The sequence below is a fragment of the Cornus florida genome, unplaced genomic scaffold (genome assembly GCF_030987335.1).
Source record: "Cornus florida cultivar Cherokee Brave unplaced genomic scaffold, ASM3098733v1 CherokeeBrave_3.0.0_Hap2_Chr09, whole genome shotgun sequence".
NCBI classification, from domain to species: domain Eukaryota; kingdom Viridiplantae; phylum Streptophyta; class Magnoliopsida; order Cornales; family Cornaceae; genus Cornus; species Cornus florida.
This window is the reverse complement of record NW_026775579.1, coordinates 56468860-56475256: the sequence shown is the minus strand read 5'-3', so window position 1 is coordinate 56475256 and position 6397 is coordinate 56468860.

Below are 6397 nucleotides of genomic sequence, written 5' to 3'. Positions count from 1 at the left end.
TAAACCATGCCACAAGTGATCTATTTAACACTTAATCATTAAGTTAATAACCCCAGTATACTCCCAGTATAGTTTAGAAACACTTAAAACCATCCAAACAACGCCCAAAAACTCCTGAAAAACACTCGTGGAAGAGCCTGCTCCTAAAATGGAAGAGCAGGCTCCAAAATAACCTAGAGCCGGCTCCAAAGGGACTTAAAGCCACCTCTTGCTGGGGTAGAGCTGGCTCTACACCCCCTAGAGCCGACTCTACTCATGGGGGAGCCGGCTCCTCCCTCCATGGAGCCGGCTCTCTCCCCCTGTGAGAGCTTCGGTCCGTTTCTGATTCAGTTCCGTCCTTTTGCTTCTTCTCCGGCTTATTTCTACCCTTCAGTTGGTTTCTAAAACTGATCCTAAGGGTCTTATTAATTTCCACTAGCATCCCAAAGGTTTGATTACAACCATTTGAATCAATTACATAGATCAAATTTGCTACCAAATTAGACATGCTTTAGAGACAACACTGAAACTATTTTGCCATAACAGTTCTATTCCAACCCCTCTGTTCCTATTCACTACTGATCTTAAGAGTCTTATAACACCCCATAATCATCCCCATGATTTATTTACAGAGGTTAAACACCATTACAGAAAACTAAAATTGCTAACAACATAACATGCTTAAAACAGAAAACTGAAACAAGACTTGCAAGCATTAAACAGAATTGATTTTTAACACGTAAAGATCATCAATATAACATATATTAAGCATGTACGTTCCAATTCATAATTACTTAAACCCTAGAGACTATCTAGGTGCACAGAACACAAGCCAAAGAGAAGGAGAAAGGGAAGAACTTGCCTTTCGGTTTCGGTTTGAAAGCTTTCAACATCATCTTCTTCCTAGACTTTCTGGCGATCGTGACGACCGTCAAGGATTCCTCAGCTCTGGTTCTAACCCTCAAATAGCCCTCAAGCTTCCTCCTTAGTCCGGCTTACAATCCTTGGCTCAAACCCTACCTTCCTCTCCTTTAGTTTTTCTCTTAAACTCTCTGTTTCACTCTCTATATTTTCACTATTCGTGAATAGGGTTTGCGCTTACCACCCTCAATAGACTTATAACAGTATATATATACTTAACCAAAACCCTAGGCTTTGTGTAATTAGAGACAAAACCTTAATCCTTATTGAAATCCAAAACCGACGGACAGAAAACTTAATGTCGTAAGATAAAATGATTAATACATATATATATATATATATATATATATATATATATATATATATATATACACAACCTGCTAAAACCCTATTATTAACATAAATACTAATAATTGTGTATAATAATACCACTCCATCCTTACATACGTATATACTCAATTAAATATATACACCATCCTTATATAAGTAAATATTCATACCCATAATTACCTCGATCCAGATAATCCATGAGACCCCTTTGGGTCGACCCATTACTCCTACTCCAATCCCTCCTTTTTAAACTAAAAATAAAACAACCTAAAATAAAATAAAACACACATCAAAGTCAAATAACAAATAACCGCAAGTCAAATAACAAATAACCGCATTTAATACTTAATGTAAACACAACACTTAAGCACACACTTACCTATAAATAATTAATTCATTTAAACACATAACATGAATCTACATAATCACATAAAACACTTAAAATAAATAGAAAAATCTCAATTATATCCTTTTTAATTTTAGGGGTATTACACCCGGCGAGGCGGTAAAAACTTGACATCCCTAGTATATGACACACTAAAGAAGGTAGGGAACTAATAAAGCAATAGGTTCGGATAATACACCGATAGAAGCTTGGCAAACATGAGGTAACTTAAGAATTTAACCCTCCCTCTTTCTCTTCTCAGCCTCTCTTTGGTTTCAAGTCCAAAAACCCCTCTTCCAAACTACACAAAACATATATATAAATATATACACACTCACACACACACACACATACCCTCTCATACTTGACTTACCCAAATCCTTTTACAATTAGAATATAAAATATATATATATATATATATATATATAGCACATATATAATCATTATATAAATAAAATACAACCACATAATATATAAATATATAAATGTATAAATATAGCCACGGGACTAAACTTATCAAGGTTCTCCTCTATGGCTCAAGATCCAAATCCTAAAGTCCAAATACTAATAACCCAACTCACTGCTAATTAAATAAATAAGAATAAATAATATAGGCAAACAAATAAACAATTAATTTCACATAATGACAAATAAATATCTAATCACATAATATAAATAAACAAAAAAATTAACCAACAATAATAAATTAAATAACAAACAAAGTCACATAAATCAAATACAACAATTAAATTATCAAATAAAATAATTAAATTAAATAAAATAAATATTATGAAAATTAGGGGTATTATAGTGATTCCTTGCTTTCCTATTAATCACCTGAAGTTAATTTTAAGACCGATTTTCTTTATTCGATCACTAAAAGTATAGTTTGGCTATTCTGAAATTGAGTCAACATGCTCTATCACGCCGAAAAAAATTAGAGTCAAACGATTAAAATTATTTGGTTATTTTTTTTAAGGGGCGTGCCATAGTTTTTTTATTCAGATTTTGGATAGCCAAACTATCCTTGATTTTGACCGAATAAGGAAATCGGTCTTCATGGAATTTCAGGTGACCGTTAAGGAAGTAAGGAATTACCACTTCCTTTTTTGGGTTCTTTACTGCCTCAGCGAAGAGGACTTCAATTACAGAAAAATGGGTCAAGTGCAGAAAACACCCCTGAAGTATGCTTACAGTGCAAAAAACACCCCTCAACTTTTAATTTGGTGCAATTAAGTCCTCCTGATATATTTAAAATCTATATTGACCAAATTACCCTAATTGAATAATTTTATAAAATATATAAAAATAATCCATGAATGAATTTATATAATGTTTTGAGTTGTAACTTCTAATGGGCAAATTAATGACATAATTAACTCATTATAATATATGTAATAATATATAATAACATACACTAAAAAATGGGTATTAAAGTATAATATACCACACTAATTAATGATTTTTTTATTTAAAAATATCCTCAACACTTTCGGGATTTGATGTTCCTGTAGTAGCATAAATCCACCGTGGTAAGAGAAATTCTCCGGAAGGAGTCCAAAGGGATGGCTAATGTCTGGCGGATGTAAGTTTCAGTGAATTAAACTAAACTTAGCCAAGTTTCGGTGTTCTGAGGCCAATTGCTCTGGGTCTTTCTCTACTCTAGCTTCCTGAGAGCCTTATGAAAGACCTCTGTTGCTCTAGGTATGCTGACCACTACATTTCCACAACCACTGGCTGGTTTTGTTGATCCAAACAAAAGTTGGTGGATTTCCATGATGCAGCAAATCGTATTTGTCAAATTATTTTTTATTTATTATTATTATTATTATTCTTTCCATGATGTTTTACTAAATGATTCAGTCTCAGGAGTTTTCTTTCCCTTCCAATTTACCCATCTATATTAGAAGTGATTCATGATGATACCGAACCATTAAATATATATATATATATATTTTTTTTTATTAGGCCATGTCAGTCCTCTTTGTTTATGGTTATTATATATAAAAAGAAGCCCTTTCTCTAAGGGGATGGATCAGCGGACGGCAGAGGATGATTGAGTGAAGAGGATGATTGCATGGGCATTTTGGGAAGAATAAAAGGGTAAAATGGGTATTAAATCACTAATTTATGCAAGATTTCTGACAGAAGGGTAATTTTGCACAATATCAAAATATTAGGGATATTTATTGCACACTTTTTCAAATAAGGGGTAAAAGTGCTACTAAAAGTATACTTTAGGAGTATTTTTTACACTTATCCCGAGAAAAATAGATTGAATGAAGGAAGCAATTGAAACTACACAAGCATTCATCAAATCCAAATATTTACAAAATAATAGATGGAGGGGATAAAAGCCAGACGTTCTATCTTTATTTCATAAGCAAAATTCCATTACAAGATTTATAAGTAAAGGAGTTGGATGTAAACTAGAAAACTACTCTAATGAAAATACAAACCAAAAAAAAAAAATACTAAAAAAGGAAAGAAAAATACAATACTACATTATGAAAAGTGCATTATCTGTCGGGGACCTCTTCCTCGGGAGAAAATATTAAAAAAAAAAAAAAAAAAAAAAAAACCCCGAAAGTATAGGACAAAAATCCTCTCCTTTGAACCTCTCACTGGAAACTGTCCAATAAAGAGTAAATGTGCTAATTTGACATTTTTGATAAAATTGTGTTTACCATATATATATATATATGTTATTTGTACATCATTTTTATACACTGTATTATTAAATTAATTTATTCATCTGAATTTGACTTAGTGGGTCCCATTTACAGAAAAGATTGAAATTTCAATTTCCCTCCAAAAGTAACATATATATATATATGGTAAACAAAATATATATCCAAAATTTTGAAGTATATTTCTATTATTCTTCCTTAGCTCTCCCCTCAGCGAAGAACTTTTTGGATTATCATGGTTTATGAGTTATGAGTTTTGTATTATCAATTATTTATTAGCAAAAAGAAATGACACAGCGTATCATGTAACATCAATTAAATATAACAACGAACAAACATATTTTTATAATAACAACACAACTTAAGTGTAACATGTTTCAAACGTAAATTGAATTTGGCATACCAAATTACTTGTAACATGTATCACTTGTTATTTTTATATGACTTGTATGAAATACGTAACACCAATCAAACGTAATATTAAACAAACATATCTTGAATAACATCACAATTTTAAAATATCATGCTTCATATATATCAATTATATGATACATTCCAACTTAAATGTAACATATATGTATCATATATGAACTTTATAATACAATAATAATATAAAAAAAATTTAAATTTCCCTTTTATTTCAAAAGGAGTGGGAGAAAATAAGGCGACCAACTTTATTTTATGAGTGGGAAATTGTCCCATTGTCAAAATTGAAAAGAATTTAAATTAGTTGCTTAATAATATGAAATTTTAATAGTTGCTAATTTTATACTGTATTTTATTTACATTTATGGTAAATAACGATTATGCTAAATTATATGATAATTAATGACCTTTTGTAATCCCTTTTACTATTCTATTGTGTTAGAGTGATTTTTTGATAACTTTTTATTAGCTTAATTATAATTGGGCAAGAAAGTTAGAATTTGATATTGGTGCACATTTTTAAAAAGCAAGTATGTTTTTAGAATGACATCACAACTTAAAGTTAACATGTTTTACGTTGTTACATCATTCTAAAATATATTTGTTTGATATTGTATTTAATTCATATTTTTTATTCTATACAAGTCACATAAAGCTAATATATGATATATGTTACAAGTAAGTTAAGATGTTACAAATAATTTATGTTTGAAATATATTACGTTAAATTAATGATATTATTTGTAAAATATATTTATTTGTGTAGGTGCAAAGATTTGAAAGAAATAAATTAATCTATATATTTAACATGTTTTATGTTGTTATGTTATTTTAAAACATATTTGTTTGATATTGAATTTAATTCATATTTTTATTTATACAAGTCACATAAAAATAATATATGATACATGTTACAAGTAAGTTAAGATATTATATATAATTTAGATTTGAAATATATTACGTTAAATTAATGATGTTATTCAAAAAATATCTTTATTTGTGTAGGTGCAAAAATTTGGAAAAAATAAATTAATTCATAAACTTAATATGTTTTACGTTGTTATGACATTCTAAACCATATTTGTTTGATGTTGAATTTAATTCATGTTTTTACTAATACAAGTCACATAAAAATAGTTTATGATACATATTACAAAGTAAGTTAAGAACTTACATATAATTTAGGTTTGAAACATATTACGTTTAATTTCTGATATTATTCGTAAAATATATTTATTTGTGTAGGCGCAAAGATTTGAAAGAAAGAAATTAATCCATAAACTTAACATGTTTTACGTTGTTATGTCATTCTAAAACATATTTGTTTGATGTTGAATTTAATTAATGTTTTTATTGATATAAGTCACATAAAAATAATATATGATAGATGTTACAAGTAAGTTAAGATGTTATATATAATTTAGGTTTGAAATATATTACGTTAATTAATGATGTTATTCGTAAAATATATTTATTTGTGTAGGTGCAAAAATTTGGAAAGAATAATTAATTCATAAACTTAACATGTTTTACGTTGTTATATCATTCTAAAACATATTGGTTTGATGTTGAATTTAATTCATGTTTTTATTGATACAAATCACATAAAAACATTATATGATACATGCTTCAAATAAGTTAAGATGTTACATATAATTTATGTTAG